We start from the raw sequence: 12,625 nt of genomic DNA on the forward strand, positions 1-12,625 counted from the left end.
CAGCAACCCTGAGGGGTTGCCCGACTGCTCCACTCTGGAGGCAGTCGGGGGGCATTTCTCAAAGCACCTCGCAGCTTGGGAGTCCATTACAACAGACCACTGGGTGCTTTGTATTATATCCAGAGGATACAGAATCCCCTTTTTCTACATTCCCGACACCCCTGGACACCTCCCCGATGTTCCACCCAATCAGAGGGAGGCAGCAGCTGCGGAAATTCGTCTGCTTTTAGAAAAAGGAGCCATCCAGCACGTCCCGCCAGGCCAGTTCGGATCGGGTTACTACTCCAGGTTCTTTTTGGTGCCAAAAACGACGGGGGTTCACCAAGGTATTAGCAGTGATAGCGGCCCACCTGAGACTCCGGGGAATGCAGGTCTTCCCGTACCTGGACGACTGGCTCCTCACCGCCCCGACAAGGCATCTACTATGCTTAGCCAGGGACTACTTTCTCAACCTTGCTCCGCAACTAGGGATCACTATAAACTCGGACAAGTCCTCTCTCACCCTGACTCAGGTGATAGATTTTATCGGGGCCAGACTGGACACCAACAGGCAACTAGTCTTCTTAACTCCCGACCGGTTGCACACTTTGAGGGCACATGTGCGGGCCATCTTTCAATCTTCAAAATCTCCGGCGGGATTGGTTCTGAGGGCCCTGGGGTCCATGGCAGCCGCTATAAACCTTCTTCCCATGGCGCATCTGAACATGAGGATTTTACAGTGGACTCTCCAAGTCCAATGGTCCCTTCATCAATACCCCTTGAGTCACCCCATTTCTCTCAGCAGGGCCTGCAAGAGGGCTCTCATTTGGTGGCTTCAATTGCCAGACCTCCAGGCGGGACGCCCCTTTGCCACGCCCCCCCCTCTCACCACGGTGACCACTGATGCCTCTCGTCTTGGGTGGGGGGGCATTATTTGAGCAGGACAGTCCAAGGCACGTGGAACGATTCGGAGACCTTATTGCACATAAATGTTCTAGAGATGAGGGCAGTGCTGTTGTCGTTGCAAGCACTTCAGAACCTTCTGCCTGTAGGAACAATTGCAATCCAGACAGACAGTATGTCTGTGGTATGGTATATCAACAAACAAGGAGGAACCAGGTCTTACTCACTCTGTCGAGAAGCCATGAGAGTGTGGGAATGGGCGATCTCCACCAACCGCTTTCTCATTGCAACGCACATTCCGGGACGGACCAACATCCTGGCGGACAGACTGAGTCGCACCATCCTTTCACCTTATGAGTGGTCCCTCAATCCTCGAGTAGCGAGTCGAATTTTTGCCGTTTGGGGGCAGCCCTGTTGCAATCTTTTCGCATCTCCCTCAAACACGAAATGCAACAATTACTTCGCTCTCATTCCCCCTGCCGGGGAAGCCCCGAGGGACACCTTGGTGCATGCTTGGCCACCCGGTCTTCTCTATGCCTACCCTCCTCTTCCCCTCATGCTGAAACTTCTTCAGAAAGCCAGTCGGTTGGGGAGCAGGATGATCCTCATTGCCCCATTCTGGCCTCGCCAAGCTTGGTTCCCTTACCTCTGGTCTCATCGAGTGAATCCGCCCTGGATTCTAGATCCCCATCCGGATCTAATCTCCCACCCCCAGGGGCTCCCACTTCCCGACCTGGCCAGCCTCAAGCTTACGGCTTGGCTACTCCAGTTCCACTTGTAGCTAGGACTCCCGGTATCTCTTCTCCAATTAAAACTATCCTAGTAGCAGCGCACAAGCCCTCTACTAGGCAGGTCTATGGTAGTAAATGGAAGCGTTTCTCTGTCTGGGCAGAACGCCATAATTTGAACCCTTTTACAGCTCCCTTGCCTGCGGTGCTGGACTTTCTTTCAGCTCTTTTTAATGACGGAGCTAGCTGTTCTACGGTTAAGGTTCAGTTAGCAGCTATCTCTCATTACCACGTAGGTACTGAAATGGGCCCTTTGATTACTACAAAATTGTGCAAAATGTTCCTAAAGGGCACCTTTCTTCTTAGACCTCCAGTAAAGGAAGCGGTACCTCCATGGGATTTGACCTTGGTATTACAAGCCCTGACAGCCCCTCCCTTCGAACCGGCGTCTTCAGTAGACATCAAATATTTGTCTTGGAAAACAGCCTTTCTTGTGTCTATTACTTCAGCCAGGAGAGTATCTGAATTGCAAGCTCTTTCTGTGAAACCCCCATACTTAGCCTTTCACAAGGATAGGGTTTACCTCAGGACCAATCCCTCCTTCCTCCCGAAGGTAGTTTCTGAATCTAATATTAAGCAATCTATCAATTTGCCAGTCTTCTTTCCTAACTACCAGAACAAAGGGGAGTACAGACTACATTCTTTGGACATGCACAGACAACTTAGATTTTACATTCATAGGACATCTGGTCATAGACAATCCAACCAGTTGTTCGTCTCCTTTGCCAAATTTAACCTAGGTAAACCGGTCTCGAAAGTTTCCTTATCGAGTTGGATTTCACAGTATATCATTACAGCGTATCAAAATTCTGGCAGGCCCGCACGTCAAGGAGTTCGTGCCCATTCAACTAGGGCTATGGCTACATCTGCCACCTTTAAATCCAGGGTTTCCTTGGATGATATCTGTTCAGCAGCCACTTGGGCCTCATCTCATACCTTCATCAATCATTATAAATTGGGCATTACCTCCAGAGGGAGAACTTCTTTTGGCTCCGCAGTGCTCCGGAATATCCTTCCATGAAGGCCGCCCAAGGTTTAGGTAGCTGGGGACTGTCCCACAGGTTGCAGACCAAATGAAGTTAACTACTTCAGATTAAGAAGTTATGTACTCACCACAACGTTCCATCTGAGTAGGTAAACTTCATTTGTCTGCAACCGTTCCCCCCCTCCGTCCCCCTGACCTTCAGATGTGTTTCATGTCATATAGTGATGTACCATTTCTGATAATGTAGTTAGTTATCCACTATAGTGCTTGCGGGCAAACTTGATCTGAGGTCAGTCAGGGTTGGCAGGGGATTGTGAGTAAGGGGAGGAGCTAGGAGCTCGGATCTAAGCTTTGTAATGTTGCCACAGGTTCCAGGCAAATGAAGTTTACCTACTCAGATGGACCGTTATGGTGAGTACATAACTTATTATTATTATTACACAGTTCTGGGCTTAGTTTCCTCAAAAAATCCCAAGACTCCTTAAGAACATGGGGATGTTGACTTAGGATATTCTTCAGTTTCCTATCAATGTAAATAGCCAGGGGATAAATCTTGGACCCCTGATTTGAAACAATTCATCTATAAGGGGAGTCTAACATATCTTTATGAATTTTATGAATCCCAAATAAAGCAGGAATCAAGGGGTGTTTGTTAGATAAAAAATCAATTGTATCTAACGTTACCAAACCATGACCAAAGTGTCTTGCAGACATCAGTTAGTTTTGGGTTCAGGCACGTAGGCAGCAAGACATTTCCCTGTGGTCATTTGACTGGGGACACATGCCTGAAGTGACATTCAGCTGCAGCGAAATATGGCTGTTTGCAAATTCCCTGTGGGCAAAGAGAAGCATATGCTGCCATGCCCACAACTTCAGTAACCAAATGGACAGGGGGAAAACAATGTCCATGGTCCCCAAGGGAATATGAGACAGCAGGCAATATGGCAGGCATCAGCAGCAGGCTGGCCAGAGGGCATGTCAGTGGCAGTAAAAATGCGGTGCACACTGGACAGTGCCTTTATAATTGGAGTGTGTGGACCACTACCCTATTCACAGTGTCTAGGGAACATTACCTAAAACACATACTGGAACATAAATGTGACTAAAGTAGCCTGCAGGATTTCCTCCATGCTCTAGCACACTTCGACATGTTGTAGTTACATAAGCATGTACTGTACACAGAGCACAACACTCATTACTTCTTCTGCCACCATTCATTTGGTTATTAAAGCTGTGAGCATGGCAGGGTGTGCTTCTCTTTGCCCACAGGGCAGGGGTGTAGCTAGGATTTTCAAATTTGTACTGACAGCTCTCAAACTGCTACCCCCCTCTCCAGCCAACCTACGGCCATTCTCGTAATTCACGGTTCGCTCTTTTAGTGTCGATGAAGAGGCATTCGCTGTAATGCCTCTTCAGTAATATAATATAAATTCACTCAAACTCGGTTCCTTGAATTGAAAATTAACCTGAAATGTCAGTTCTTTGAAAAATGCAGCATGGTAGTTGGGGTAGAGACTTTATGCTTTTGTTTTCTGTAACTAAGGTACAGGTTTTGAGCTTGAGTAAATTACTAACCACCTACTACCACTAACTAGGATGTTTCATTCACACACACACCCCTACCTACCTCTTAGTGCAAGAAATATGGACAAAGCCTAAAATAAACAGGGACAGATATTAAGTAATGTTCTCGTGAACTTAGAAAGTTGCTAGAATAACAGGATTTGTGCTAGTATGAATTTTTCTAAAGGACATGAAGTCTGAAGCTCAAATGTCTGTCATTATTTAGCAATTTCAGCCTTCAATGATTTTCTAGAAAATCACAAAATTTATGAGGAACAGACAAAAATATGGGGCAAAAATCTGGACATTCTGCAAAATTTGGACAGTTGAGAGGTATGCTACCTACCACACACACACAACCTCTCAACCTCTTACAGCAACAAACTCATAAATAAAACTGAGGCAAAGGCCCAAAAATAAGGACATTTTTTTTTAAATATTGCTCTTATAAACTTAGAAAGATAATAGAATAGTAGTAGGTCTTGCATCAGTACGAATTTTCTGAAAGGTATGAAATCTGAAACTGAAATGTCTGCATTATTTTCTAACTTCAGTCTTTAACAATTTGCCACTAATTTGCCAGAAAACTACAATTTTATGAAAAACGGACCAAAAATGTGATGCAAAAATATAAAATTGCCAGACAATACAGCTGGGAACCTGTCAAAGGAGGGACACCATTTTAATATGAGCACAGTTAACAGAGCAGCCGACAAAATTAGAGAATCTACATGCATTTCTGAAATAAATGTAATGTATAACTCTGATCATTACAGTTATTTATAAAAGTAAAGTAAACCCTCTATGTTTTCTTCCAAAATTGATATTTTGTGGAGGGATCATTAGGGGAAGAGCAACATTTTGAGCCAAAATCAGGGACAGTTGAGGTTTGGCTATGCCTAATTCTATAAAGCAATTTGCATGTACCTCTCAACCTGTTAATGCAATAAATCTGGACAAGGCCAAATATATTGAGGGAACATATAAACAGTACTAAAAATTGCTCTTGTATAAACTGGGACAGTTGATAGAACAGGTCTTATTTTAGCATGCATTTTTCTGAAGGTTATAAAGTCTGAAACTAGTGTGTCATTATTTAGTGACTTAATTCCTAAATCATTTGCCAGAAAACCACAAATTGAGGAACAAACCAAAAGAAGCAAAAATCTATTCATTCTTTGAAAATCTGGACAGTTGGGAGGTATAGTTCAGCTGGGGCTGTCTAAGTTTGCCGCCCTTCCCCTCACAAAACCATGGTCGAATGGAGCCTCCCCTGCAGCCATTCCAATGATCCATTACTTTGCTATTTCACTCCATTTACCATAAACACTAATGTACATACTGATTTACTTCTATGATGATTTGAACTTCATTTGAAAGTTTTATTTTGCATTTTACAGCACAAACACTAAGACATCTGCTAAACAAACTTGGCATTAAAACTTCTCTGCCCTTGAAACTCACATTCATTGAAACAACATTAAAACCCACATTCAAAGAAAAATACATTTTACCCGTGGCAGATAAAAATTAATTCTGGGCTGCTTTTAAATCATAGGCCCCTTGCATATGAAACATACATGTGCTCTTTGATACACCTTCCTATTGCTTTGAACATTTTTCCAGTAAACAATGAAACAAAACTGCCCAATTCAGAACATTTCCATCATAAAAGTCTAGTCAAACTTCTACAGTCCACCATTATCAGTAAATAATATGCACAATCTCTGAAGTAGTAAAAAAAGTCATCTAAATAATTCCACGTTAAATAAATCTAACTAATGAAGAGGTTGCTGCTAGCAATCACCTTTATATTTCATGACTTCACCGAAAAATAGTGTCTGATGCCCCTGAGGAATAAATTGCCTAAATTACATTAATAAGCAGCTAGTAATATTGCAATAGGAAATGGATGGCAAACTGATAACAGGCTCATAGTTAGTGTCTTAACTTTCAGTACAGCAGCATTCACCCCTTATGGGAGTAGAACCAACAACCTTCTGCATTAAAAGCAAGTACTCAACATTTTGTGCTACTAGCAATGTGAGCCAACTTTGCATAATCAGCACTAAACTTCTCTTCCCCTGCAGCTCTCAGTTCCTTGTAAAATCTACGCAATACTCAACTACATCTCAACTTCGCAGCACAAGAAATCGGGAAAAAGCCAAATTTATTGGGGTGGGTCAAAAGGGCAAAAAACAGGAACACATTAAACATTGCTTGTATAATCTTGGAAAGCTGCTAGAATAAAATGCTGTGTTACCATCATACATTTTACTGCCAAAGTCACTGTGAAAAATAGTCAGAACATCATACCACTATGCCAAATCACCTGCTTTGTGAAAGAGAGGAAGACTGAAACTTAAATGGCTATCATTTAATGAATTCAGTTCTCACCATAGCTGTCAACCTCTTGGCACAAAACACCTGGACAAACCCAGTAATGAGGGAATGCAGCCCTCAAACATATTCAGTGAATTCAGTACTTGCCATAGCTGTCAACCTTAGCACAAAAAACCTGGACAAAGCAAATAACAGGGTATTACAGTCCCAAAAATAAGGACAAATTTCAAATAGTCATAAACTTAAAAAAATTGCTATAAAAAAGGTTGTGTTAGTATATATTTATTGCTAGAATAAAAGTTGTTTTACTATGTCACAAACACAGGGATAAGATGCAGACTCCACACAGAAGGCACCCCAGCCAAGAATCAAACCAGAAAACCTACAGCTGTGAGGCAACAATACTGCCACTGCACCATCAAATATGTAAGGAAGTAAACATTCAGAAACCTGAAGTCTGACATTTAAATGCCTGTCAATTTGTTAATCAGGACAGTCTGACTTGGAGCAAAAGAAAACACAATTCTCAGCAGAGGCCCAGGAAGAAATAATGCAGACATGTCTTTGTAACATGGGAGGACACAAAAGCAAACCCACACAAACACAGGGAGAAGATACAGACCCCCCACACACAAAGAAGGCACCCCAGCCAAGAACCAAACCCAAGAACCTACAGCTGTGAGGCATCAATGCTACGTTGCTACCACTGCACCATCAAATTTCAAGCATTGCAATATTTAAAACCCACAGATACATACAAATATTAATCAGATCAAATATGAGGCAAAAATCTGCAATTTTTTTACAAATGGTGGTGGGTAGGGAATTCAGGTCTTTAGCACCTGCATACAAGGTACAGGGTTCAAGCCTGAGGTATTCCCTACCACACCACCATGAGTAATCACACCAGTACATCCCACCTGGGGCATTTGCACACACACACACACACACACACACACACACACACACACACACACACACACACCTACACCTACCTCCATTTCATAGTACTTACCAACCCTCCATGAAGTGAGACCAGCTCGGGAATCCTCCTCCCGCTCAGACCAACATAACGAATCCTTAATCCTCCTGTTCGAAAAGCATTTGGAGCTCCCAGTTCCAACGTGCAGTAAAGCGTGACAAAAAGAAAGTTTAAAGTGCGAAAACAAGAAAGTTTGAAACGCTACCCGCTCGGAAAGCATTTGGAGCGCTATTCCGACTGGCTGCCTAAAGCGCGCTGACGTCATTGTGCAGTAAAGCGCGAAGGAAAAGAAAATTTAAAATGCTACCCCCCCTTCTACATACGTTGTACTGAAATCAGTACAGTGCGTATGCCTCCCGACGTCCCTGCCACAGGGGATTTGCAAACAGCCATATTTCTCTACAGCTGAATGTCACTTCAGCCATGTGTCCCCAGTCAAATGTACCACAGAAAAATGTCTCGCTGCCTGGATGCCTGAACCAGTTAGTTTTTATATAAGCAATATTAATTTCATTTAATTTCTAGAGATTACTTTATATTTAGTATCATCTTGTAGCAAATCAAAAGTCTTACTAGCATGGTCAGTCTGGTTAGCTGTTAAAACCCCATTGCCCTTATCTGGCTTCAAAATTCTTATAGATTTATGTTGAAATAGGATGTCTAGGAGTTGACACTCATCCTGTATTAAGCTGAAAATACTTTTTCATTTCTCTCTAAAAATGAAATACAAGTCATTCTCACAAGCTTTCTCAAAAAGTGAGATTGTCTTATTTAAAGTGGGGGTGTAAAGTCTTTTTCTACAGTCATCAGTGTCTAACAAGAAACTTGCATTGTTGTTTAATAATGATCAGTTTAATTTTCTAATATATAATTTCAACTCCAATGTGGCATCAGAAATATTGGCCCTTCTAGTAGGGACACATTTTAAATCCCTTCTGAAAAATCGTGAAAAAAATGTATCAGTTGTCAAAAGACTGTAATTGAAAATATGAAATCCTTTCCATGTTAGGATTCTACCATTGTGTGTAGAGACAATACCTTCAGGTATTTTTAATATCACCCTTACAATGCAATCTCCCTTGTCCCCATTTGTTTCCCTGGCCTACCATTTCTATCCTAGCCATTCATACTTTAGTGGATGCTACTTTTATTCCTGAGACAATGTGAAGCTTCTGGCTTGATCCATGTGTGTGTTACTGCCTGCAGTCAGCCAACTGCCCCTAAAAAGGCAAACAGAATATATAAAATTTGTCAGTCTGTGATTTTATCCAAGACAATGTACTACATGGCTGGAAATATATCAACCTTAGTCCATTTGACAATCAAAAAATATATATAAATATATACATATACACTTTGCATGTAAAAAATCAATTCTAAAAATCATATTCTATTTTCATAACCTTATTGTTAACAAAGATCGTTTTCGTCCTTTATATTGTCTTGGATAAAATCACAGATTTAATAAGCTATTTAATAATCTACTTAATAATCTGGTTAAGTAAGAGGTACCACATCATTATAAATTTTATTTAAAGTACATAAGGGTTATATTATTATGACAGCTACTAAGTAGGGCAGCACCACCTCGAATGTCACACTGATGGGGGAAGGGATGTGAATTTAACATGTGTACCAATAACACTTTAAAGCTGAAAGACAACAACAACAACCAATAACTCTTTGTTTTACAGCACAATAAACCACTCCCTTACCTGATACAAAGTATATATATATTTAGAAAGCTTGTGAGGAAACTATTACTCTATTTTTGTTTTACTTGGATTGCTTGTCTGTGTATTTAATAAGGATTTTCGACTGGAACCAGATTGCCTGCCTTGCTTGGATTACTTTCGAATACTTAGTAATTCTGTACAATTATATATTTTTTATTATTATTTTTTTTTTACACGAGTTTAAGTTCACTACTTCTACTACTTGATCTGATTAATATGCAGTGATTAACTAGAGATATATGGACTGAAAATCTTTCACACAGAGAAGTTTCTTACGCTGTTTTGTTTATGGACCCACTGTACTTGTTTAGTGGGTTGTTTTGAGACTTTGGGAATACCACGGAAATTAATTTTTTTGTTTTTTTTTGTATACACTATTCCCAAACCTGACCCAGCAGCTATAGCCTTAGTTGATCCCACTGCTGCTAAGCACTTTGTTAATTCCATTCCTACTCTTTCTGATAAAGATGGGAATATTATTGTCAGGTAGGTAAGGGGAAAATGTATCCTTCTGCAACTTTGGTTTTCAAAATTTTGAATTGTCGGTTTCTTATGTTAATTTGTCATGACAAACTGTGAAAGTATGAGGAATTATTTATTTCCAGTTTCTTATTGTAAGGAAAACATTTGCTTTAAATAACTTAGTTTCTTCTTTTGCACAGGTCACTACTTATTGCAAACCTTTTAACATCTTAGGGCAAGAAATCTGGACAAAGCTAAAAATAATGGTGGGACAAATTTTAAACATTTCTTTTATAAACTTAGTAAGTTGCTAGAATAAAGGTTTTGAGATACTGTGCATTTTCAGAAAGATATGAAATCTGAAACTCAAATGGCTATCATTATTTAGTAAATTCAGTCTTCACTGATTTGCCAGAAATCCACAAATTTTATGAAGAACAGACTAAAAATATGAGGCAAAAATCTGGACAGTTGAGAGGTATGCTTATTTTTTGCAGCGTGTGCATGACTCTGTTGATACTTCTTCCAGGGCTATGGCCTGTGGTATATTTTTAAAGAGATTTGAATGGCTGAAATCCCAGAACCTTCCAGATGATGATAAGAGATTTTAATTTCTCCCGTGGCTTGAGGTTTAGAGATTATCTCTCTGCTGTTGATGTGATCAAAAAGTGTTATGAAAGGGGCAAGCTGATCCAGGGAATCTATAAGATTTTCAGCCCTCCTTTTTTCAAATTGTCCAAGGGATTTTCTTCTGTTCCATTTCTGGCAGAAAACAGGGTAAACAGTCTCAGCAGAATTTAATAAAAACAGGCATCTTAAGAAGGCATGCAAGTGAGTTCAAAAAGAAGTCTCTAACCTCTCAAAACCAAGCACAGTCCAATATGTCTGAATGGCTATTCAAGAGACCTTGTGTCCTACTCCCACCCTGGCCTCCTATTTCTTACAGAAAGTCTTAATTTCCATTTTGCTGTTTCTTTGGCAACAGATTGCTTCAGACAAATGGATTCTGAAAATCATTCATCAAGGTTACAGATGGCAGTGAGAGGAAATTCCTCCTTTCCAGAGGCTCATTCTTCATCGTCCAGATTAGAGACTCTTGTTTCCACCTGTTCTTCATCACATAATATCCCAGTGATTGATATAACTATTTCCTCCATCACAAGTGGGGAAGGATTTTTATTCAAGGATGTTCCTAGTGCCAAAGAAAGAAAATGCTTGGGACCAGTTTTGGGTCATTCTTTATTAAAACTGTTTGTGATACCTCCCTAATTCTAAATTATGTCACTTCACAACCTGTTACCTCTTCTTCATCTTTCAAGTTTGCCTTGTAATACTAGACTTATAAGATTGTTATCATCACATCCCTATTCATCCAGACTTCGGACATTTCTTAAGGTTTTGTATATCTGGATCACATTATCCATTCTGTACCTTAACCTTGGAACTATCCACTGAACCAAGAGTGTTCAGAAGTGTCTAGCTCCAGTTATATAGTTCATTTCAGACTACAGGGGTCCACATTTTTCCAAATTTAGATGACTTGCTTAGTTGCAGAGTCTTTCTGAAAGAGTCAGGAATCACTCTGTGGGGTCGGAGATCTCTTAAACAAGCTGGGATTCCAAGAGAAAAGTCAAAGTCTTTCTTGACTCCCTCACACAGGATTGTGTTCTTGGGATGTCAGCTAGACACCTCAGTTTAAAGAGCTTTTTTCCACAGGAAAAATAGATTTTTATTTAGATCTTTTGCTAAGGTTTTCCATTCAGACTTCGGTTACTGCAAGGGAATACCTCAGGATTTTGGGTCTCTCAGTATCTGTGATTCTCATGATACCCCTGGCAACACTCCACATGACAAAGATACAGTGGTATCTGAAATCTCTTTGGTCTCAGCATCAATGCCTTTTATCTTTTCAGATCCCAGTACTGTGGTTTGTCAGAAGAGAAATCTTTTGGTGGTGATAACAGATATCCTTAAATCCAGGTATTCCCTTCTTCCTCCCTGCTGCAAAGCAGTTGGGCAGCACAGATGCTTCAGACTTTGTTTGGGCATCAGTTTCAGGAAGGATAAAAGTGCAAGAGTGTGGGACACTAAGGACAGATGCAGGCACATGTATTGTGTCTGATGAAGCAGAGTGTGTCCGTGAAAGCACTTACTATCTCAACTTGTTTCATTAAAGATATCTGCTTTGTGTAACCAACGTGTGTTTTTTCTTATATCTTGGATCATTTTACTTGTTGGTTACTTAATCCAGTGCTGAGGGATTGTTTCATTTTACATATATGTGTAGGAGATGCGTGCCCTGATCAAGGCATTCAGCTCTCTGAACCATCTTTGGCCTGCAACTGTTCAAACTGGTTTCAGACAATACCACAGTCATTTGGTACATCAACAGGTAATGGGGAACCAGGTCATACCCCCTTTGCAGACTAACCAGGTTAGCCTGGGATATAGGTTCACAGGGCAGTCTCACTCTGCAGGAATCCCACAGTCTGTCAGAGCAAACTTGTGTTGCAGATGAGCTGAACTGGACCAGGGCATATCCTCATGAATGGAAATTAGATCGGGAGTCTTCCACCATTTGATCCATCTGTGGGGAATTTCTCAATTTTTTGCCTCCTTTTTGAACAGTCAACTAGCGAGATTCTATTCCAGGACTCTGTGCAAGAAGACCTGGAAGACAGATGCCTTTCTTTTCTTTGGACAGAATGTTCCCTTATGCTTTTCCACCCTTTCCACTAATATCCAGGGTACTTCTGAAGATTCAGAAGGAATCCCCTAAGATCACTGTGGTGATTTCTTTCTGGCCCAGTCAACTGTAGCTCTCCCTTCTTTTGGAAATGGCCAGGGGCAATTACCACAAGATTAATCACAGGCTGGATCTACT

Source organism: Protopterus annectens, chromosome 7.part0 (genome assembly GCF_019279795.1).
Source record: "Protopterus annectens isolate FY-2018-M chromosome 7.part0, PAN1.0, whole genome shotgun sequence".
Taxonomy (NCBI): Eukaryota; Metazoa; Chordata; order Ceratodontiformes; family Protopteridae; genus Protopterus; species Protopterus annectens.